Source organism: Gymnodraco acuticeps, unplaced genomic scaffold, assembly GCF_902827175.1.
Source record: "Gymnodraco acuticeps unplaced genomic scaffold, fGymAcu1.1, whole genome shotgun sequence".
NCBI classification, from domain to species: Eukaryota; Metazoa; Chordata; class Actinopteri; order Perciformes; family Bathydraconidae; genus Gymnodraco; species Gymnodraco acuticeps.
The window spans coordinates 3,530,795-3,556,894 of NW_022990693.1; positions in this window are offsets into that span (position 1 = coordinate 3,530,795).

Here is a 26,100-nt window from a genome sequence, read left to right on the forward strand (position 1 = left end):
CCCACCAGGCTTACCGTCAACAGGTGACAACAATTACACTCCAAACCACATTTCAACATAAAAATCCGACCCAAACATAAACAGGTTAACCACCTCTTAACATAATCATTCCCCATAATTAACAAACGTAAATTAAATAATTGCATGGTTCATAGCAGGAATTTAAAATACGGAAGTGATGCGCCTCCGTCTTTTCTCCGAAATGTTTGGTGTGTTGTGTGTGCGTGTGTGTGTCGGCTGTCAGTGGCGGAGTCAGTCACTCATGTGATCCGGTCCGTCACACTCCTATAGACCTAGGATCATTGGGCCACTCCACCAGGCCTACCATCACAAATCTTGGGATAAAGATGGACCCTGAGCTCAAGCTGGACAGCCAGATCAAGGCAGTTGTTAAAAACAGCTTGTTCCACCTCAGGCAGCTAGCCAAAATAAAGCCTTTTTTAAATAGTGACCTTTTTGAAACAGTAATCCATGCCTTCGTCATCTCCCGCTTGGATTATTGTAATGCACTATATATTGGGATAAGTGCGTCCTCCCTTGCTTGCCTTCAGATGGTGCAAAATGCACTAACACTGAGCCCTGTGGAACCCCACAAAGGAGAGGAGCAGATGAGGACTCAGAGTCCCCAAGGCTGACGCAGAGAGTCCTACCAGTCAGATACGACCTAAACCATTCGAGGGCCAAACGAGCTATCAGGATCTCATGGTCCACTGTATCAAAAGTGGCCATTAGATCGAGGAGTAAAAGGATAATGGATTCACCTGAGTCTGTTGCTAAAAGGATATCATTAAAAACTTTTAAAATAGCTGATTCTGTGTTGTGCAAGGTTTTAAAACCAGATTGGAAGACCTCGAGTACCTTGTGCTCTTCCAGAAAAGCAAGAAGTTGACTGTAAACAATCTTCTCTAGGATGTTCAACATAAAAGGCCATTTGGAAATGGGCCTAAAGTTTGCAAGAACTGTGGGACAGGGTCGATTGGAGAACCAGAGGGCTTTATTTTGGAGACAATCTCATAGGCGCAAAACGGTCAAAAACAGTAAAGCAGGGGGCAGAGACAGAGGTGTTGTTTGCTGGAGCAGTGATTTGAGTCCTAGTTGAAGTGACTTTATTAACCAGTTAAGCCCGAAGGTCCCCCCAGTGGACCCCTCCCACAGTTTTTTTTTTCTCACATGTCTCAGGGCTTCTTAACATTTATGAAACTATTAATGTTTCATACCCTTTTAAAGGTAAGAAACTCCGCTAACTGACAATAAGAACAATTGTTAGCTAAAAAAAAACACAAGAGTAATACCAAGCCTTTGAATTAGCATTGAGCGAAAAAAGGCTAACTAATGCTAACGCTTTTTTACACACAACACACGGTAGAAATGCCCTTATTACTATCTTAACTGCACAAACAAGATATACGATTTAAAGCTGAGACTCCACAGATTCCACACATGTAATGTCATCACTGTCCGACCTCGAATTCCTGGAGCTATCAGCCAGAAAAGAGAAAGTAAACAACATCCGGTTTCAAAAATATTACAATAATTACGTCTTACCTTTTTTGATTTGTGATCAAAAGTTGTGTTCAACGGAATAAAAACGCATATCAAGGTTAATCCAATGTCTTTGTGTCACGTATACTTTTTTACTGATAATCAATCATCATATTTATGGCAATATACTCGGTATAAAGTATTGCCGTCCAGGCTTGCACTTTCAGATATGCTTCGTTTGCTTCTCTATTACGTCCGCTATGGTAATGTTTACGTAGATTTGGGAACTGCCCATCGATTCTATTGGTTCTGATGGTTAAGAAAAAGGTGTAAATCACATGAATCGACCAATGGGTTCCAGAGATATGGTCCTGCGCAAATTATAAAGAATGCCAGCCAGCTTAAGTACATTACGCAGCCCACTTCATTTATTGTTTACAGCGTAAAGAAGCAGGTATTGCAGCAGGACCCAGAGCGCACGGAGCACAGAGCGGACAGCAGATAACGGAATTGCAGTTTTATTGCTTATAGATTATCAGAACATTTCAAAGGGGACACAGCCCCATTGGATATTAATCTATGGATTAACTACATCATCGTTTTTATCGTTTTAATGCCATTGAAGACCAGTTTAGACCAGACAACGAGGAAGGTAAGTCATTGTTAGCCTAGCGCATTAGCGCTAGCGCCATTTGTTTTGATGTACGTTTTTGTTGATAACGTCGCGAGTTTGTATCTTTCAGTGTTGGGCTGTTCAGGTGGGCACCGTTAGATTCTGTGTCTCCTTGCGATCATAAACAATGTGTTGGATGTGCAGCTAGGATAAGTAATAAGGGAGCGAGGAGTGATTTTCGGTGCTGTAATAGGCTAGCATTTTTCGCTCGGGGCTAATTCAGAGGCTTTAAGAGTAGGGCTATGTTTTATTTTATTTTATTTTATTTATTTTTTTCACAACAGTTGTATTTGGATGGAATGAATACCTATAGTGATAATTCAAAGTAATAAAATGATTTTTACAGTGAAAAAGTTCAAATTACCCAGAGGTGAGTCCGCTTAGACTTTATTTTTCTAAATCTCTCTAAAAAGGTCCAATTTCACTTGTTTTGCATAAATCTTGATACAGGGTACTTATTATATGTTATAGTTTGGATTCCTAAAGCTTTTAGTCTACTAACCCATCATGCAAGGGTGGTTTTCACTATAAGTAAAGGTTTTTTTTTAGGTGGACATTAGAATTTACATGTTTTTACTATGTTCCATCTGAATTTACTTTAAAATAAAAACATCTATATTGATTCTGACACTTCTACATCCAACTCACAGATGTAACCTTGCTTTGAGAAAAATAATTATTAATTTACCCCTTTTAGAAGTGAAGATATATCATTTGTTGTGTTAGTGGCATTTTCGAGCCTGAAACCTGAAAAACAGGCTCAGGGCTTAACTGGTTAATACAAAATTGAAGAAAATGTTCACAGACTGCATGGGAGGTCTCCACACATGTAGTCTGAGGGGCATTAAGAACTGAATCTATTGTCTGAAACAGTACACAAGGTTTGTGACAGTTTTAAAAGAATGATGTCAGAGAAATGTTTTATTTTTGCCTCTTTCACAGTTTGTTTTTTTGTACTTTGTTATAATTATTCATTTGAGTGAGAAAAAAAAACGGAAAAAAGAGAATATATATATATTTATATATATATATATTATTGTTGTATGTTTTTGTTTCTGACATGTTCAATAAACTGACTAAAAAAAATAAGCATTTATCTTTATATCAACACATTTATAGTAAAATAAACAATATATAATATCCCTATACAAAGTGGCGGCGCCAGGGTATGGCTGCGTAGGCTACAGCCATACGAAGAAATGGCTTAGCCCCAACTTAGCCCCACCATGAAAAATGATGTTAAAGTAAGAAAATTAAATAAAAAAAATAAGCAAAAGGCTAAATGTTGAGAACACGGATTGCGAAAATATACGGGTCGTGTCCACAACACACAAACTGCTCCTGCTGTAACAACAACTGCACGTTACTGAATATGGTTGAGACCATTCGGGCTTATGCTAGAAGAGGGGTGCAAGGAATAGTCTAAGTAGTGGGGGAGTTTTATACACTAAAGGTGTGGACATTCTCTGGCGTTATAATATCAGCGCGGCCGCGGTCAGATCAAAATGCCTCCCAATGCAATTTGAATAGATAATACAGCCAATCAGAGCAACGAAACCTTGGGTCTGCTGCGTCATGCATTACTGATTGAGATCAATCGGAACCGCGATTCAGTATCCCCATTGGATCTTCAACGTGTACTATCATACGTCACGTTCACAGTGATCCCTTTTTATTTACTACAAGACAAATGTACCGTTTTATTTCATACAGTTCCATTTGGATTGAGACAGGGGAATAATCTAAACCTCACGCGTGGCGTTTCACTGTCAAGGGGAGCGTATGTAATTACATTGCAAATACTGACTTGAGCCCCACCATGCACTGCATGGGTTAGCCCTACCATAGATTACCCAACAGAAATACTCGGGAGCCACTGCCTATACATGTCATTCAGCAATCTTATTGAATTGATTAGTGTATATGGAATTGTGAAAGATTTATAATGTTGTCCATCAGTAATGTCTTGAGAACAGATTCTTTGAAACCAAGTCGAATAATGGTGAAAATGTGCATTGAGAAAAGGCAAATAAAAATGATAATGATGGGTTTGAATTTGATCGTGTAAACTTATATTAGAAAGGACCTCTGAAACGTATTCAAACTGTAATAAAAAAGTGTATGTTGAACTGCATAGGATTAATGTGTTTGTTTTTACCATTGAATCAGATTTGTATGAAGAACTGCAGAATTTTACAAGTAAAACCTTTCTGGTATGGTGACATGCAAAAAAAAACTAACTTCAGAACAGAAGGGAGTGGAAAGTGGAAATTCTCCCGTAGGGAAACATAGACTCAGAGGTGGGTGCAGGGTGGAGGTAGAGCTAAGAAGAGCTGCAGCAGTAACATAAAGTGACAGCACAGCTGGCAAGTGAGCAGCGTCACTGCAGCAGAGCACTGACAGCTTTTGTCATTCATTTTGATGAAAATTCTGATTAAAAGTGTGCTTTTGATACACGTTTCAGTGAAAGGAGTCTGCCCTCCGAGTGCAAGCAGCAGCCGACTTGAGTAGAGTGACATGAACAATTATTATTTGATAGTTTTTTGTGTTCAACAAAAGGGTTTTAAACAATGTACTAAAATCACCATCACTGACTTGGATGAGGCTGATAGTGATGTTTTATTTTAATTTCATGATTTTGTATTTTTTTGTTGTATTTTTGTTAAAACACTTTCCCTGCTTTTCATGTTAATTTTTACTTTCTGTCCTTGTGTGTTTGCCCCAAGCTCCCAGGAAGTGCGCCGGACTCTGTGCCCAAAATTCATAGTGTTCAAACTGCAACAATTTCCGTATCAGTCCGTGACGTCACTGGGCCCAGAACGACGTTTTCCCATTGACTAACATGGGGAAAGAGACATCTGTAAATCAGCGGATACTTTTTTTTAAACTAAATAAACTACCCAGTATGAACTATTTGATAGCCCTTATTAGAATCATTCGGTCCTTAAAGTTGTAAAATGCACTAAAAGCCGAATCTAGATTTATTTTCTCTCTCCATTCATTCTAGTGAGCCGAGAGTGGGAGCTCGGGGGGCGGGGCTTAAGGGGCGCATGCTCTGTGAGCGCACATACGGGTTATTCTGCTCTGACAGCCAGGCATGATGGGTAATCTGTGACGTTTCGCTCTCTCAAAAGTTGGGCCATTTTGCCTTCATGCGCCAATGAGCAGGGTTGCGGTCGGATAGTTTAAAAATCAGCTCCTAAATTCTAACCCTATCTCCTATTCCTTGACCTCTGAGTGAAACGTCACGGGGTTAAGGGATAGTGGATAGGAGAATTCAAAAGGACTTAGGAGAAGAGACTGCGGTACTTTAGAGAATCCGAATGCACTTTCACAATCCGACGTGTTTATGATGCGCCAGCGGACGTCATGAATGTGCGTCTGCTGCTGTGGGGAAACCATGGAAACCACAGTTTTCTATACAGCGGACTACAACATGGATGTTTAATAAGAACGAGGGACTACTGTAAACTCATCTAGAGACTCTGCACCGTGCTCTGATGCTGTTGCTTTATGCTTTATGAACGTGGACAACAGAGAAACATATTCTTCATGACCAAAGTTGGAATTGAAATAAAAAAGGAAAGTGTCACCCTCTCCCTCCGGTCCACATTAATACAAATGATCCCATGAACTATGAAAATATCTTAAAATCAATACAAATGTATTTATTATAAAAGTTAGTCCTTAACATCTATCACTGTGTATATCACCATTCAAACTTCTTTTAAAAGTTGAACAAACCCCACACAGCTCAGTAAAGACTGTGAAATGTTGACTTTATTTGATCATTTCAGTAAAAACTAACGTTCATATTTCTCTTTTTGATTATAATACTGATGAACGTTCAAAACAAAGCACTTTGGCAACTTACCACATACGTTTTAAAATGCTTAATAAGCACCGTAACTTTCATGATATAATTTCTCCGTCATAATCGTTTGCGGCTGCAAGGCATTGTGGGGCAGCATTTTCTCCTCTCCTTTCGGTTAGGGAGGTCCAGTGGTTCCTAAGCTAAAGGAGGTTATAAAGGAAGTTTGAAACCTCCTTTCCTTTCATTTAGAGAATTGGAACGGCACTTATCATGGCTGCCAGTGACGTACTTCCGGGTCATTTCACTCCGTTAGGAAGGTTCCTAAGCTAAATGGACTATTCGACTGCAGCCCAGCTCTCATAAAGAACGAGACCCCGCCTCCCACGCTGTATCCAGTTCTTATTATACATCCATGGTTTGCCCGCCTGCTTTCATTAGGCTTGTTTGAGACAAGCGAGACCTGCGCAGACCTGCGCAATTTCGATCAACGTCTTGCTAGTGCGTTGCATGATGGTTAGTCATTTTGTCCGACTTGCTCTGGAGGCTCGCCAACATGAGACGTTGAAATCTCGCGGGACAAAGACTTCCGCAGCCTTGAGAGCGAGGCGCGGCGAGGCGGCGCAGTTCCTCTCCACGGGCTGCGGAAGCGAAATGCTTGATGGGAAACGACTCGCTGGTATCTCGAGCTGAGCGCTCATTGGTGGTTTTTACCCCGTGCTGCTGATGAAGCTCTCCAATTGGCTCGGCAAAAGTTTGTTGTTGTTTTGTGTCAGTTTTACGTCGCCACATCCATTCCCATTTTTCATCATTGTTCCACAATGTTTATCATCATGAAATTAATATCTATATATGTTATACTATACTTGCACTGCTTACCGTTTTCATACTTTATATATCTTATATTCATACACACTGTTCATACTGCTCACAGGCTGATATCTAGTGTATTCATACCCCTCACTGTTTATTCATCATGCAATTCATTCTATATGTTATTCTGTAGATTGTGTACATTACTTTTCACTTTACTGCTTGTTGCACCTGGTTAGAAGCTAAAGTGCATTTCGTTGTCTCAGTACCTGTAATATGTGCAATAACAATAAAGTTGAATCTAATCTTGAGCAGGAACAAATGTATTTACTTAGTACATATCTGACATTAACGATTAAACACATGTGTGCATTCTTTATAAATGCAAACCGAGTCAAGCCGACTCCGGAGGTGGCGGTATGCACCTTAAAGTTGTTTGCAATCCGCCAAAAAACCGAGAGAAGAAGAAGAAGAGGACGAAGCCGACTCCGAGGGTCCTTCTCACTTCGGTTAAATTGATTCCTTGCTTCCCTCACTTGCGTCGTTTCCCTGCGACTAGTCCCTCCCACCAGGGAAGCATGGAGGGACGCAAGGAAACCACGAGAAGCAGGGAAATGAGTTTTAAGAGCAATGGGACGTCCTTTCCTCCGGAGCGTCACGTGAAGCGACATCCGTTTGTGATGACGCTGCACAGCTGATCGTCTGACAGCAGATCTGTTCCCGTTATTTCCACAAACACCCCCGCCTCTATTAGTACACATTAGGCTTGTTTGAGACAAGCGAGACCTGCGCAGACCTGCGCAATTTCGATCAACGTCTTGCTCGTGCGTTGCATGATGGTTAGTCATTTTGTCCGACTTACTCTGGAGGCCCGCCAACATGAGACGTTGAAATCTCGCGGGACAAAGACGCCCGCAGCCTTGAGAGCGAGGCGCGGCGAGGCGGCGCAGTTCCTCTCCACGGGCTGCGGAAGCGAAATGCTTGATGGGAAACGACTCGCTGGTATCTCGAGCTGAGCGCTCATTGGTGGTTTTTACCACGTGCTGCTGATGAAACTCTCCAATTGGCTCGGCAAAAGTTTGTTGTTGTTTTGTGTCAGTTTTACGTCGCCACATCCATTCACATTTTTCATCATTGTTCCACAATGTTTATCATCATTAAATGAATATCTATATATGTTATACTATACTTGCACTGCTTACCGTTTTCATACTTTATATATCTTAACATATTCATACACACTGTTCATACTGCTCTCAGGCTGCTTTGTATATCTAGTGTATTCATACCCCTCACTGTTTATTCATCATTCAATTCATTCTATATTTTATTCTGTAGATTGTGTACATTACTTTTCACTTTACTGCTTGTTGCACCTGGTTAGAAGCTAAACTGCATTTCGTTGTCTCAGTACCTGTAATATGTGCAATAACAATACAGTTGAATCTAATCTTGAGCAGGAACAAATGTATTTACTTAGTACATATCTGACATTAACGATTAAACACGTGTGCATTCTTTATAAATGCAAACCGAGTCAAACCGACTCCGGAGGTGGCGGTATGCACCTTAAAGTTGTTTGCAATCCGCCAAAAAACCGAGAGAAGAAGAAGAAGAAGACGAAGCCGACTCCGAGCTGTCCGACTTCAGGCGAGCTTTTTGAGACCTCCCCCGGCTGCGATCGGCTATTCTCGTCTACTTGCGAGGCGAGCCGCAACGCGTCTCAAACAAGCCTATTTACTGACATATACATTTGTATCATCTGTTGTAGACCCCAATAAATAAAATCAAATAAGAACTCATTCTCAAAAAAGATAAACGCCATTCTTAAAATGTATAAACGAACAATAGTTTGATTAATATTGATTAGAGTGCACAATAGAAATAAAATAATTGAGAGAAGAAAAAGAGATATGTTATCTATCAAAACCCAGTTAGATTAACATTCATTGGATTGAACACTTTGTTTGTTTGTGTGGATATGTAGCACATTAACATTTTAATAGCACTTAATGACTGACTGAATGGAAATGACAATAAATGAAAATGTAAAACGAAAAAAGCGATCATGAAAATGTTTCCAATAAATGAATAAAATGATTTTTGACCACTTTGTTGTTCAGATATATCACATATTTGTAACTAAATGATACATGAATTGAAACAAAACACGGTATAAACTGAGGAGTGACTCCCGTGAGGTTCATGTGTTTTCTTCACTCCGCTGAGAAACTGCTCTCATGTCAAGAAGCATCAGATCAGTGCATGCACTGCATCGTCCAATCAGTGAGCGATACACAGTAAGGGGGCGGGGCGAGTGTCTGAGGATTTCATCGAAGGATGGTCTGGTGGTTCCTCGGTTATAGCTCCTCCATTATCGCTCCTCGCTCCTCCGGCAAAAATAAGGCCATTGGGACGCTACTCAAGATGGCGCAGACAAATCAACTTCCGGTGAGACCGAGACCGAGGAGCGAGGAAATGAAAAATAAGAGAAGTGAGAAGGGGCCCGAGCTGTCCGACTTCAGGCGAGCTTTTTGAGACCTCCTCCGGCTGCGATCGGCTATTCTCATCTACTTTCGAGGCGAGCCGCAACGTGTCTCAAACAAGCCTATTGTCTTTCCTGGCATTATTAGTTCCAGCTGTTCACAATTAGCTCTTGCACACCTGCACTTGACCCCCTCATTATGTTTGTCTTTGTTGGATTGTTGTTCTGATTTGTTCTCCAGTGTACTCGGAACATCTTGAATCTGAGACATTTTGACTGTGTACTTGTACATGAGTATTTCAGGCATGAGGTGCTCACAAGCATTTTCCTTGTGGCCAAACGGTAGTACTACAATTAAAGATTATTTCCCTTTGAATTACAGTGGAAAAGTGATTTGTAAATCAGCGTTCAACTATTTATAAGCTGTAAACGTGCTCAAAGCCATATCCAGAGATGTTTTCCCTTTCTAATTATTTGACGTCCTTGAGGCGGTGCTTTAAAAAGCCTAAATGCACATGATCTACTGTATGGACCTAGATCCCTGGATGATCTGTCTATTTTTGTACCCGAAAGTCGATCATTTTGGCTTTATGGGCCACAGAGCAACTTATATGAATGGGACCTGCCTCCAACACTATATCCTCTTCTCTTTATACATCCATGGCTGCGCATCTGTTCCCCTCCTTCCCAGCCCCGAGCAGCAGGTGTAGCATCTGCAGGCAAGACTGAGTTTGGGCAGGTGGTGTAGCTATGGAGGACACCTACCTCATCAATACTTCGCACTGTATGCCTCTACAGTCTATTGAACTGCTTCAATACCTCCCAGAATCTAGAAGACTGTTCGTCTCCTCATTGACTGGTTTATCATCAGGCTAGTAATACATTCCAGTGGACAGTTGTGGCTTCTGAAGACGTACAAAGACATTTTGTTTAGCTTCATGAAATGGTAACTAGATGTTATAAGTTGTTTTGAGAATGTATACTGCCTTGTCAAAACACTTAAACAGAAGGAAAAATATATCCAATTAAATCTCAGTTTCTGATCAGAAAGAACATTTATTTACATATTTAGTGTTAACAAATTGAATGTACCATGAATAATTCAAATTTAAATTCTATGAATCTTGTGTTAACCATAGATCTTATTTCAGCAGTCTAACCAAATACATTAAAAAAAACTGTTAGCTACAACGTGAGTGAACCGGAAGTGCTAACTCATTTCCAGGTTTAAAGACTAATTCCTGCACCACTCTACAGATGACACAGGTAGATTACAGCCTTTCAACTTTCCACTCAACCCTGGGAAAATGTCCATTACGCCACATAAGACAACATGACATGCAACTACATGCATGTGTGTGAGGTGTTGATGTTATAATTGCATTAAGCAATATGCTGACAGTTGTTGCGCTGCGTCTTTTTGACATTGCCGTGTGCTGGTTTATTAGTCCGTGTGTATAATGAGCCAGATTGGTCCAGTGCCAGTCACACCCCCACACACTCTGAAGATGAAGGGCACAGTGACTGATGGCTGCTACCTGCTTTGTTAAAAACCATTACATGTGTGAGCACACATTCTTTTTTGTGCTTGAACGCATCAATACCTGTTTGTAAATGCATGCATTTTTCTATGTGTCACACTGTATGATTGCATGTTAACAGTATGAATGAATGAACGGCTTAGAGAGTACATGCCTTTACAATATAAATTGATTTGTGTGTGTGTGTGTGCATGTGTGGTGTATGTTGGGGGCTGATGGAAATAGGCATGATCCCATCTCAATCTCCTCCTCAACCCACTGTTATGAATGCCAAATAGCCAGGTTGTGTGCGTGCGTGCGTGTATGTGTGCGTGAGTGAGAAAGAAACAGAAAAAGAGAAGAAAAGCAATAGGGTGTTGATGTTGGGGGAAGTGATTCATGTGTTCACAGAAGCCTCCAGTAGATGGAGCAGTAAAGTGGAGTGAACAGTGTAATATTGGAATTCAAGGCATTTTGATAATATATCATTTAAGGTATAATACAAATCAGTTCACACAGTCCCTATGTAATACATGTGTGCAATACTGTGGAACATTGACCATAGACTACGTCCATTTATGGCAAATGCTTTTTTATCAGTTTTAAGTTTAAGTTGTAAGTCCACTTTGAGCTTTGTGGTGGTGATACGCAGCCAAGCGACAGCGCTGTAGTTCGTTTATAGCTTAAGGCTCCATTCACATGATTCAAAATGTGCTCTTTTCTCACCGCAAGGTTGGGCGCAGTACCATGAGGTAAGACAGTTATGTTGTATTTCTATGGTTAACTCCTCTGCTAGCTTTCTGCGCTACATACAGCTGATATGATTGGATGAGCGTCGAAAGGTCCGCTGTAATTAAGTCAAAGTTTAAATAATATTTACTTTGAACACAGCGCTCAGCGACAATTACGAGAATAAAAACATAACGCAAGCGCAGAACTGCTTTGCCGCTTGTTGTGAATGCAGCTTCCCTTTACCTTTTCACTCATGGCAATTCCATTTACGCTAAACAAATAATAAAGTGGTTTTAATATGTTGAGATTATCCTGCTGCACAATGTAAGTTTCATAAACGTTTCTTTTTTTTTAAAACGCTGCACTACTCTTCTGCAGGCCTTAGTGAATACAAAAGTGGCTAGATTTTAACGTACATAGCAATAATAATGTCTCTTTTTTTTTTTTTTTTTACCTTTCTCTGTCTGGAATACATTTTCCATACAAGTGGTAATACCTTTATGTGTTATGATGCTCCATTAAACCAACCCACAGATGTTGCATTCTTTATTCTCCATAATTATATGCGGTTTGTTGATTTAATAAGTGTAATAATGAGTGGTCTTACATTTAATGGTCAGTGCTAGAAATGGTTGAGAGTTGATTTGGAGCAAATGGGGTGAAGCCTGCGAGCTAGTTCAGGCAGTCAACTCGAGCACCAATGAGACATTAACACGTGACGCACCTCGTCCCTCTTACAACCAACCAAACACATTCTCCTAAACATGCCGCTCTATTTAAACTAGGGATGCACCGAATATTCGGCCACCGAAAATTATCGGCCGAAAATGGTTAAAAAGGCCCTTTCGGCTTTTGGCCGAAAGGGTTTTAGCACCGAAAAAATATCACCGAATGTCAGAACAGGCTTACGTTGGTAACCTAACGTGTTGTTGTGATGACGTAATAAAGACGCGGCGACCATGCTCGCGGCTGGCTCACAGGGGGGGGGGGACGACATTGACCTTTGTCATCGAGATTGCCCTGAGCCTTTAACAAATCGTATTAAATAATCTGATGACAGACTGTAAACAGAATAGCTGAAATATTAACAAACTAAATAACTCAGTTTCCTCTAATCATTAACCCATGTTTGTATCATGTAGTTAACTCCGTGTGTTGCTGCTAGCATACATAACACCTGACGTGGAAACGTTACTCGTGGATGGAGCTACAGAGCTGCCAGAAAGACGGTCGAACCCGGTACATTCCTCCGTATGCATGCGGTGCACTTTTGCTTACATGTTAAACTCTTATTGCACTTATGGTAACAAGTATTCTCCACATCGAGACAGGTAAAGTTTAACCACACCTCGGAGCGCGTTCTCTCCGCCATCTCCGCAGTGTGCTCCGCTGCATGTAGCAGCTGCGTGTGTGTAAACTGCCCCGCCCCCTCGCACACAGACGGGGGAGAGAGATCTCGTCTGATCGAAAATACATCATAGACGCATTTGTTGTCTTTGCATATTAGAAACGAGTTGGCGACACTAAGACTGCGATATAATGTTTTTTAGCAATAATACATGACATATATAAATGTACTGTATGCATTCAAAAGTGCTGAATAAATGTTTTATGGACCCATAATAGTGATTATTATTTAAGTTAAATTTTGCCATAATCATGTCTATTTCCATAATCAGAACAACATTCGTAAAAAATGTATACATTATATATATATATATTTCTATTAATCATTTTCGGCCTTTCGGCATTCGGTTTTCGGTCAACTGTTTCCTATTTTCGGTATCGGTTTCGGCCAAGAATTTCCCATTCGGTGCACCCCTAATTTAAACTGCCAGGTCTTCCTGCCTCTGCCTCCTCGCTAGCTGCTGCTGCCACTGCTGCTGTGTTCACTTGCTATTGCTACGTTCATGTTGCTGCTGCTTGGCTTCAGATTGATGAGGTGGAGGTTGAACATTACACTGCTGGTGGGGCGGTGGAGAAATGAAAACTGAGGAGGGTTGAAGGGCATTGGACATGTTTGTCTATATATTTGTGCGTTTGTGTGTATGTACTGTAAGTGTGTGCGTGCCAGTGTGTGTGAACCCTGGTAAATGAGATGTGGGCGTCCCGTCTTGGCAGGTGGTAATGGGGACCAGAAGGACTGGGCTCGCCTTCAGCTTCTCAAGGACAAAACAGAGATTAACGACTACACACACACACACACACACACACACACACACACACACACACACACACACACACACACACACACACGCACACACACACTACTATTCGCTCTTTTTTCCTAAAGTTGAAAGCAGTTTATAAGTTAAAAGATAGTGATGCTATTTTCTATATTGTATTGTTGTTCGTTTATTTGAATGTATCATTGGATACATCATATCAGTCTGCTTGGGATCCGTTTGCCACTTATTGATTTTCCACTAGGATCTCAGAAAGGTGCAGGTAGAAAGGAGGTCAGCAAAATAACTTTGCTGAAGTTGCTCCTTCTGGAATTTTGCAAGCCTTTTTACTCAGAGACCAGGAGAACAATTCATAAGAAGCATTAGAGGCTTAACAAATGCTTTGTGTCAATTTGCCTATTTATTTTTACTAATACTTGCAATTTTGAGTACAAAAGCGCATTCACACTGAGAAGGATGGCAAAATGGAGTACACTATTCTATTATACACTACTCATCAATGTTAAAAAATGTGAGTGTGGAACACTTGATGTTTCTCACCCAAACGACTGTCAGCTTGGGGATAGACAACCCAGTCTCACGGCATTTCGTGTTATAGTAACTAAATTAATTTAATCTATTGATTCGTGTTCACCAACACGATTTTCGCCTTTTTTTCGTGTCACACAGAACGATTTTAAAATCAATGTATTTCTATTGGTAGTATGTTTCGTGCCTGCACCACGTCTTTTTGTCCGGTCGGGTCTTGGAAGACCAGAAGCTGTGTGGTTCATAAAAACATGTTCATGCTCAATATAATACCTAAGCCTAACCCTTTTATTTTAAATTGTACAATGTCAGAGTTTTTTTGCCGTTCGCGAGGAAAATAAATGGGGCTCAGAGCCTCAGAATACTGAAATCTGTATTTTTTCTCATCTCTTTTTCCTTCTAATTTGTTATTATTTACATTGCTTTTAAAATCGTTGTGTGACACGAAAAAAATGGCGAAATCGTTTTGGTGAACACGAATCAATAGATTAATTTCGTGACTATAACACGAAATGCCGTGAGACTGTGTTGTAATGGAAGTGGCAGGACTGACTGTAATTTGGGTGGCTGACGAATACAACACTATACAAAAAGGGTTATACATGTTGATTTCACTAGCTATTTTTTATACGTTCCACTGCATTGTTGTCGAAAAGTAGCCACTGTTAATTTGATGGGGTTAACTGAACAATGATTTGGTAAGCTAACAGTAACATTGCTAGTTAGCTAGCTTTGTTCAAAGTGTACTAGGTATTCAAATTGGGACCCAGCAAAAGTCTCAGTAGGCATTAACTGATCTAACTGATTCAAGAACAGGCAATCATGGCCGGAAAAGATGTCAAGATTGATGTTAACCTGAGTTGGGAAGTCATTGTGATCGGCCTTATAAAAAATCAGTCACAAAGAAATAAGGCCAGACTGAGAGAGAGGATAAAGATCACAGGCTGTTTTGGAGCGTCAGCAGAATGTATGTGTGTGTGTGTGTGTGTGTGTGTGTGTGTGTGTGTGTGTGTGTGTGTGTGTGTGTGTGTGTGTGTGTGTGTGTGTGTGTGTGTGTGTGTGTGTGTGTGTGTGTGTGTGTGTGTGTGTGTGTGTGTGTGTGTGTGTGTGTGTGTGTGTGTGTGTGTGTGTGTGTGTGTGTGTGTGTGTGTGTGTGTGTGTGTGTGTGTGTGTGTGTGTGTGTGTGTGTGTGTGTGTGTGTGTGTGTGGAAACTTGTCTTCTCTTTGTCCAGCCAAGAGAACAGAAGTATTGATTAGCTTTTTAAAAAACTGCCTGTCTCCTGCTGTTTCCCCATTGTTCTCCTCTGTTCTTGCCTGCCAGTCTACATTTTGCGAGCCTGGCCTTATTTGCTCCTTTGGTTCCTCTTTCTCTCCCCCCATCTGTCTGTATGAAATCTTAGCCAGTCTCTTGTTTTGCCTTACATAACAGATAGTTCTGATCATTTATTATATTTGTAGCATTGTTTCTAGCATGTTCTGTAAACATACATCTATGACATCATACAGTAGCACCACTGCTTCATTTAAACCTCTTTTTCCACTGAAATTAGTTCTGTTGTGCTGAAGCTAGTTTGATTCGTAAATGTCCCCCCTGTGGGACTAATAAAGGTATTTTGATTCTGATTCGAAGTCAGTTCAATTTGGGAACCACTTAAGAACAAGTTTCCACTTAACAATGCCTTGAAGGAGCCACATCGTGATGTCAACTTAAACTTAGCTGCTTTTTTCAGCAATGCCAGTGTCAATGACCCTCACATGAACAACACACATCACCTTACCTCCATCCAAAACAGACAAACTATGCATGACATCACATGTAAATGTAGCTAGTTGCATGTTTTTATTTGAAGCCTATTATTACCAGTTTCCTCGTGTGGACTTATTAATAATGCTATATGATGATACATTCAAATATCCTCACTTCCGTCTCAGTTCCTGCACTGGTTTGCCTGAACAGTCAATCACTCACTTTATTGTGGTTGTAATTGTTCTAACTTTCAAAGGTACCTCCCTACCTTCTTCAACTAGTTTGAACGGATTTCCTTTATTTATGTAATTTGTGAAACCAGGTTGGTGTTGGTTTGCAGAACTCGGCCAGCAATCTGATGTGTTGGCCTCTGTCTGCTCTATAACTGTAGACCAGGGGTGGGGAACCTCCGGCCGTACAGTATATGGCCCTCGAGACCTTTTGGTCCGGCCCTCGAGGTAATTTATAAACACACGCAAACAATTAAAGTAATCTAGACCGCAAACAAATTAAACAAGCGAGTTCCTGTTTTTCCTGGCCAAGGTCAGGGTCCTTGAACACAACACGAATGTGATGACTTTCAAAGAGAAAACCAAGCACACTCGGAATAAAGTATTTTATTTTTTAAAAATGTTTTCGGTCTGTTTCCGGTATTTGTTTATGACGATGTGATATGAGATGTGAGACTGGGTTGGAGAATTGCACAGGGGAAAATAACGTATCTATGCCGCAATTTTAGATGCGGATTTTGATAAACTAATACGTTTGCGCTGTGGACCAACACTATAAATTGACGGGGAAGTGGGTAGCAATAAAGATAACACCATTAAACTGTTACACAACATAACAGAAATAATATCGATAGCAGCGTCCCTAGCAACCACCTTGGAAACAATGAAAACGTTGAATGGACACAATTTCCTGAAGTAATCTTCGTAATAACTAGCAAACTAAAGATCCTGTACATCCACTGCACACATAATCTGAAATAACAACTCATATTTCTCGCATCAAATGACATCAAAACGCATTTTAATGGCCAAACTAACCTTAAAATAGGCATTTTCCACCGAGAATAAAACGAATGTCGGCCATGTTTTTTTTCTGCAGGGAGAAATGTGAAGATCACGTGACATAGACGGCTGCCGCTGCACCAACAGCTGCACAGCAGCAACAATAAAGCATGGATACAGAGAGCGGTGCGAACATACTAGGCTTGTTTGAGACAAGCGAGACCTGCGCAGACCTGCGCAGTTGCGATCAACGTCTTGCTAGTGCGTGCATGATGGTTAGTCATTTTGTCCGACTTGCTCTGGAGGCTCGCCTACATGAGACGTTGAAATCTCGCGGGACAAAGACGCCCGCAGCCTTGAGAGCGAGGCGTGGCGAGGCGGCGCAGTTCCTCTCCACGGGCTGCGGAAGCAAAATGCTTGATGGGAAACGACTCGCTGGTATCTCGAGCTGAGCGCTCATTGGTGGTTTTTACCCCGTGCTGCTGATGAAGCTCTCCCATTGGCTCGGTAAAAGTTTGTTGTTGTTTTGTGTCAGTTTTACGTCGCCACATCCATTCCCATTTTTCATCATTGTTCCACAATATTTATCATCATGAAATTAATATCCATATATTTTATACTATACTTGCACTGCTTACCATTTTCATACTTTATATATCTTAACATATTCATACACACTGTTCATACTGCTCACAGGCTGATATCTAGTAGGCTTGTTTGTGACGCGTTGCGGCTCGCCTCGAAAGTAGACGAGAGTAGCCGATCGCAGCCGGGGGAGGTCTCAAAAAGCTCGCCTGAAGTCGGACAGCTACGAGTCGGCTTCTTCTTCTTAATCTTCTTCTTCGCCTTCTTCTTCTTCTCTCGGTTATTTGGCGGATTGCAAACAACTTTAAGGTGCATACCGCCACCTCCGGAGTCTGCTTGACTCGGTTTGCATTTATAAAGAATGCACACATGTGTTTAATCGTTAATGTCAGATATGTACTAAGTAAATAGATTAGCCGAAAGACAATGGTTTCAACTCCTTTTTAAAGCACACAATGGTCCTTTAGAAAAATATGGCAGATATGGAGACTACAGCCATGTTTTATTGAAAAAAGAGGGACTTTTTCTTTACTAACACAGTAGCGTTTCGGAAAATGGTGTTGTCGAAACAATGGCATGGCACAGAGAGCAAGGAATTTATGGGGAAACTTAATTGAGCACGTACATGGTTTATTTACACACACAGAACCACACAAACTGAAGCATGATTATTACTTCTCTACGGTACATGTTGTACCTCATTAGAGTGTGTGTTTGATTTCATAGTGTTATTAGGACTCACGGTGGTCAGACATCTCTGGGAGATTACGGTACATATTGCAGCAGGTCTAGTGGCTTGTGAAAAACAACTCTGTTATTACAGGCATCCCTCACAGGTCCTCAGGGAGCAGTGGGAAGAAATAAAGGCGGAAAAACATAATCATGATGTTGCTGCAGTTGATGAGCCACCACTTGGGATGTATGAGCGTCCCTGAAACAGGAAACCACAAGGTAGAGATGTGGCTTTAATATACATCCAGACCTTGGACGATAGGTGAACCATGATTTCTGTCACTTATCAGTTAGTTAGAATTAGATAATCCTAACGTTAGGCAGAGGGAATGCAATGCTGCCAACTCTCGTGCTTTTCATGTGAGACTTACCTATAACACGGTGCACTCAGGCAACACCTCAATTTTCCAGCCTGTCCTCCTACAAAAAACGACCAAATAGGTCGATTGTCCAGCAGCTTATTACGACCCATAGTCACGTTTTAGAGTGTAGCACCTCTAGTGTTCGTGTAAGAAACAACATGCTCCTGTTGATTGCAAATGCTCCGGAGGGTCGTTTATTCACAAATAACCCTCTCGGGAAAATCCTAAATTGTAGGATAGTTTGGCCATTAAAATGCTTTTTGATTAGATTTCTAGCGAGAAGTGTATATTGTACTTTTAAAATCTACGTTCAGTGGATGTGTAGGATCTATAGTTTGATAGATATTACGAAGATTATTTGAGGTCCCGCCAGGAGAACGTGTACTACGTCCAGGGCCGCCCCTGGCCAACTTGAGGCCCCAAGCGAGATTGTGTGATGGGGCCCCCCCCCCCCAAAAAAAATGTTTGGGACACCAAGTAGTTTGGATTCAAAAAGATGTTGGGAGACTAAGTAGTTTTCACATTTTTTTTATCATTAACAACACAGTAACATATTTATACAGTCAGGTCAATGTGCATGTATGTCTTTCAGTATGCATTTACAAGTAAACACGTCTGCATTTCCTGGATGCAAAGTCATCAACAAGGTCATCGCATGACAGCTGCTGTGCCAACTGTGCGTTGATGCTTATGATAGCCAGGCCACCTAAGCGTTCTTGTGCCATTGACGACCGGAGGTATGTCTTCATAAGCTTGAGTTTTGAAAAGCTTCTCTCAGCAGACGCAACTGTAACAGGAAGAGTTACTGCAATGCGGAGGGCAATCCAAAGATTTGGAGAAATGACAACATCTCCAGAGCAGATTTTGGTAGTGGCAGCTTTGGGAGGTTGATGATCTCCTGGACCATCTCTGCACCATCAATATCAGACTCTCCTGCTGCAGTCAGTGTCTTCTCTACCTTGCTGCAGTGTTTCTGCAAGTCCCCCCTGGGCATTCCTTGAAGCTGGCTGAAATTAAGCAGCACTCCAAATTTCTCCTTGACCTGACTAAGTGTCTCAAATCTCTCTTGCAGTGATTTGAGAGCAGAGTCAACAACAGTGTTAAAAAATGTCACCTCAAGCTTCTTCAGAGCATCACTGAAGGGCTCATCTGCAGTTTCATACCCAAACTGCCTTTTTGTACTCCTAAGGCAAGGCAAGGCAAGGCAAGGCAAGGCAAGGCAAGGCAAGGCAAGGCAAGTTTATTTATATAGCACTTTCCAACACAAGGCAATTCAAAGTGCTTTACAAAAAATGAAAGAGATTAAGAAAATGGCATTTAAAATCAGTCATTAAAAAGAAAAGCTAATAAAATAAACATTAAAAGAAAAAATACATGGATAAAAGTTACAGTGCAATTAAACATTAAAAGAAAAAGTACATGGATAAAAGTTACAGTGCAGTCTAAGATATGAATAGTTCAATTAAAAGCAGCGACAAAAAGAAAAGTCTTCAGCCTGGATTTAAAAGTAGTAAGAGTTGCAGCGGACCTGCAGGTTTCTGGGAGTTTGTTCCAGATATTTGGAGCATAATAACTGAACGCTGCTTCTCCATGTTTAGTTCTGACTCTGGGGACAGAAAGCTGACCAGTCCCTGAAGACCTGAGAGATCTGGATGGTTCATAATTTAGCAGGAGGTCAGAAATGTATTTTGGGCCTAAACCATTCAGTGCTTTATAAACCAGCAGCAGTATTTTGAAATCTATTCTTTGACACACAGGAAGCCAGTGTAAAGACTTCAGAACTGGAGTGATGTGATCCACTTTCTTAGTGTTAGTGAGGACTCGAGCAGCAGCGTTCTGAATTAGCTGCAGCTTCCTAATAGATTTTTTAGTGAGACCTGTGAAGACACCATTGCAGTAGTCGAGTCTACTGAAGATAAAAGCATGGACAAGTTTTTCCAAATCCTGCTGTGACATTAGTCTTTTAATCCTAGATATGTTCTTTAGGTGATAGTAGGCTGATTTAGTAACAGTTTTAATGTGACTGTTGAAACTCAGGTCAGAGTCCATGACTACACCTAGATTTCTGGCTTTATCTGTTGTTTTGAACATTGCACACTGAAGCTCAGCGCTAACTTTTATACGTTCTGCCTTGGCTCCAAAAACCATTACCTCAGTTTTTATCTTTGTTTAATTGGAGAAAGTTCTGACACATCCAGTCATTGATTTGTTCAATGCACTTACTCAGTGTTTGAATTGGAGCATAGTCTCCTGGTGAAATTGTTACGTAAATTTGTGTGTCATCTGCATAGCTATGGTAACTTATTTTGTTGTTCTTCATTATCTGAGCCAGTGGTAGCATGTAGATGTTAAAGAGAAGAGGCCCCAAGATGGAGCCTTGAGGAACCCCACATGTCATATTTGTCAACTCAGATGTGTATTTACCTATAGAAACAAAGTTGTTTCTGTCCTTTAAGTAGGATTCAAACCAATTTAGAACTGTTTCCGAAAGTCCCACCCAGTTTTCCAGTCGGTCTAGTAATATGCTGTGGTCAACAGTGTCAAACGCAGCACTGAGATCTAATAATACTAACACTGAAGTTCTGCCACTGTCTGTGTTTAAGTGGATGTCATTAAAGACCTTTACAAGAGCAGTCTCAGTGCTGTGGTTTGGACGAAAGCCTGACTGGAACACATCAAAACAGTTATTTAAATGCAAGAAATTACTCAACTGTTGAAAAACAACTTTTTCAATGATTTTACCTAGAAATGGGAGGTTTGATATGGGCCTGTAATTGTTCATTACTGAAGCATCTAGATTATTCTTTTTTAAGAGCGGTTTAATGACTGCAGTTTTCAGGGCCTGTGGAAAAATACCTGAGTGAAGAGATTTGTTTACTATATGAAGTAGATCTGAGGCCATGCAAGGCAAAACATCTTTGAAAAATCCTGTTGGAATAATATCAAGGCAGCAAGAGGAGGATTTCAGAAGTTGAATAATGTCCTCTAGGTTTTTATCATTAATCTGATGGAATTGTGTCATGATGTCTGAATTGATGTTAAGTGGAGATAGGGACAACACATTTGCTGCTCCTGATGCAGAGGCACTGACTGCTTGTCTGATTTTCTGAATTTTGTCAGTGAAAAAGGAGGCAAAATCATTGCACGCCCTGGTGGATAGAAATTCAGAGGCTACTGACACTGGGGGGGTTAGTTAGTCTGTCGACGGTAGCAAACAAGGCACGTGCGTTGTTTTTGTTTTTGGTAATGATGTCAGAGAAGAACGATTGTCGTGCGTTTTTCAATTCCAAATTATAAAGGCCAAGTCTCTCTTTATAGATTTCAAAGTGAACCTGGAGATTTGTTTTTCGCCACCTGCGTTCAGCTTTTCGACATTCTCTTTTTTCTGTTTTCACGGTCATGGCCTTTCTCCATGGAGATATTTTCTTGCCAGACACTTCCTTTACCTTAGTTGGAGCAATGGCATCTATAACATTTTAAATTTTTGAATTAAAATGATCTACTAGCTCATTTACTGAGATGTTGGCAGGGGCAAGTGTGGAAGAGAAATTCTGAGTAAACATTTCCCTAGTATTTTCAGTTAAATATCGCTTTGTGGTTACCTCTTTTTGAACATTTTTGTGAACAGAAATAGAGCTCTCAAAGAAAACACAGGAATGGTCAGAGAGTGCAACATCAGTCACCACAACCTTAGAGATATTCAGACCCTTTGAGATAATTAAGTCCAGAGTGTGCCCCTTATTGTGCGTGGGCTCCGTCACATGCTGAGTCAGTCCATAGCTATCAAGAACACAAAACAGTTCTTTAGCCCCTCTGTCCTGGGGGTTGTCAACATGGATGTTAAAATCACCAACAATGACTAGACGGTCAAAGTCAATACACACTACAGACAGCAGTTCAGTAAAGTCATCAAAAAAGCTTGCACAGTATTAGGGTGGTCTATAGATATTTAGGAACAGAGCTCGAGAGGAGCATTTCAGCCGAAGGGCCACATATTCAAAAGAATCAAAGTTTCCATACGATGTCTTCCTGCATTGAAGGGAATCATTGAACAGAATAGCAACTCCACCCCCCTTTCTTATGCATTCTTTCCTGACTCATAAAACTAAAGTTGGGAGGGGTTGATTCGATAAGAACAGCTGCACTGTTATTTTGTTCAATCCAAGTTTCTGTTAAAAACATAAAATCGAGATTGTGCTCAGTGATTAAATCATTGATTAAAAATGTTTTTCCTGCCAAAGACCTGACATTTAATAAAGCTAGTTTAAGTTTGTTAAACACACTATCAGTCATGTTTTTTGTAACAAGCTGTGGCTGACATGGAATCACTGCTAAATTAGATACACTCACACAAACGTTTGAGCGCTTCCTGTTTCTATGATTCACCGCTCTTAATCTATTACCTATCAACACAGATATCGGCAAAGCTACTGGCAGGCAGGGCCCCGACATGTCCTGGAAAGAGTTGAGAGTGCCATACGCCCTTGAGCCTGGACCCATCACATATCAGTAAGAGTTTGTTGTGTTTTGTACACACACATCCTTATCAGGCTTCGGAGACTGCAGAAGCCCCCTCGAAGGGAGGGGAGGTGGTCGACGTAGGCAAGGTGATGGAGACGGGCTAGATGGTGCGGGGGTAGAGGACATGCTGCCAGGGGGGGGAGGTGGTTGACGTAGGCGCGGTGATGAGGACGGGGGAGATGGTGCGCGTCTCCGCGGTGATTTTGGTGGGCGTCGTTGAGGAGCGGGGGTAAAGGACATGGTACCAGCCCTGCGTATCGCCTTCGTTTGGTCTTTGAACTCCAGGAAGGAGTCGGTGCCAACCCTCTGTATCTCCTTTGTGTGTTCATCGATCTCCAGGAGGGTGGGCGAGGGTGAAAGGGTGAACGGAGTATCCTCAAAGGCGTTGACAGGGGGGGGGGGCAGTGGAGACTCCTCCATGTGTCTCATATGTCTCCCATAATCAGAACATTCCTCAGGCGGGTGCAGTGATAATTCTTCAGGGTTTTCTGCGTGATGTGTTGTGTCTTTCTCGTGTTTTGATTCCTCTTGCCGCTTGTCCTTGGCAGAGGGAACAGATTGATGACGCAGGCAGTTGAATATGTTAGAGATAAACAATTTCACTCCTGACTTGTTCAGGCAAACTCCATTTGCCTTGAAAAGATGTCTGCGATCCCAGAAAAAGTTAAAATTGTCAATAAAATGAACAGAATGGTCAGTACAGGCCGTTGAAAGCCAGGTGTTCAGTGCAAACAATCTGCTGAATCTCTCCACTCCTCTTCTGACTGGCGGTAGAGGGCCACTGATGAACACCTCTGCATTTAGAGAGCTGGCAGTTTCCAACAAACATTTAAAGTCTTCTTTCAGCACTTCTGACTGTTGTTTCATAACATCATTTGTTCCAATGTGCAGTACCACATTCTTCACAGTCGGATGTTCAGCCCCAATATGCAGAATCTTCTCAGCCAAGTCAGAGACCACATCCTTGGGAAAACAGAGTACTTTGGTGTTGTTCTTATTACACAGACCTTTTACATCTCTTACAGCAGAGTCACCCACAATCAGAGTTTCAGGCCCAGTCGTTAGCTTTCCCTCTAGCCTTTTACTTTTAGAGTAGCTATTGGTCCTTACCCTGCTGCGTGAAGAGGACAGGTTATCCAGGTCATCAGATCTCCGGTTCTCGGTCAGCGGAGCGTATCTGTTCTGGATTGGCACACTTGGTGGTTTAGGAGGATTGTTTGTAATTCTCCCTTTAGCAGCTGTCCACTGCTGTTTCCTAGTATGAATAGGGGTTGAAGAGGCGCTCTTCCTGGGTGATAACAATGCAGGCCAGCCGGTCGCATCACAGATTTCGGAGCTCTGGGCTCTGCCTGTTATCCGTCCTCCCAAATCCCATGGAAGTGATTTACTCTTTACTCCTAAGCCTCTTCACCTTGAGTTCTGGCTCTATGTTGAGGATCTCACAGATTTCCTTGGCAGTTGACTGAGCATCAGTAAACCCGGACTGTCTGTACGCTGCAAGAGAGGATTTTGCAGTTTCAATGAGTCTGACAGCAATGTCAAGTTGCATTGAACTGGACTGCAGCAGCTTATTCACCTGGTTTATGGTGGTGAGAATGTCAAACCATACCACTGTGCATATCAAAAACCTGTATGAAGCCACTTCTTCTGCCAGAGCCTGAGCTTCTACTTTGGCAATTGGGTCATTCACAGTTTGCCTTGCCTCAAGGAGAGCTTCTCTGATTTATTTTGTCTGATGTCTGACAGCGGCAATACTCTGAAGTCTGCTCTCCCATCTCACATCACTCCAGGACTTCAGTGTCACATTGACATGTTTGGTCAAGATGCTCCATCGATGTGTTGCTCCTGAAAAGAAATTGAACAGCTTCTGCACATATCCAAAATAGCCTACAGCATCTTTAGATGACTTGGCTGAATCTGCTATTACAAGATTCATGGTATGGGCTCCACAAGGTATACCAAACAGGGCTCTTGGGTTTTTGTTGAGCAGACTTGCTTGTACACCTTGGTTCTTCCCTTTCATGTTTGCCCCATTGTCGTAGGCCTGTCCCCTGCAATTGTCAAATGGAATCTGCAGCTCTACAAGTTTGTCCAGTATCACATTTGACAGGTTCAGACCAGTAGTTTCCTCCACAACCACAAATCCAAGGAAGTACTCCTTAACCTGTTCCTTGTGACTCACATCTGGGGTGCAGTCGAGGATAATAGAATAATATTTGGCCTCTTGCACACAGGAGACAATAGTTTCCTGGACTCTGTCACCAATTATCTGAATCAGTTCATTTTGTATTCTCTGTCCAAGATAGTGAGTGCGGGTGTTCTCATCTTTTATTTTTGCAAGGTGATTTTCCATGACAGGATCAAACAGGATCAAACACACTTACCTCCTTTTCCCCTCTCTCTCCAAGTGAGGTTCTTACCCTCATTACCTCTGCCCGCCCTACCACCTGTCCTCTGGACCCTATCCCCTCAAACCTCCTTCAGACTATCGCTCCTGATATTCTACCGTTTCTCACCCATTTCATCAACACTTCTCTAACTTCTGGTCACTTTCCAAACAGTCTCAAGGAGGCAAGAGTAAACCCTCTCCTAAAGAAACCCACTCTCAACCCGTCTGATGTTATAAACTACAGGCCTGTCTCTCTCCTCCCGTTCCTGTCTAAATCACTTGAACGCGCTGTCTTTAAACAACTCTCCTGTTATCTCAATCAGAACAACCTTCTGGATCCGCACCAGTCTGGTTTCAAGGCAGGTCACTCCACAGAAACTGCTCTCATTGCTGTCACGGAGGAACTGCACATTGCCAAAACTGCATCCCTCTCCTCTGTCATCATCCTATTGGACCTGTCTGCTGCATTCGACACGGTGAATCATCAGATCCTCCTTCGCACTCTCCAAAAACTTGGAGTT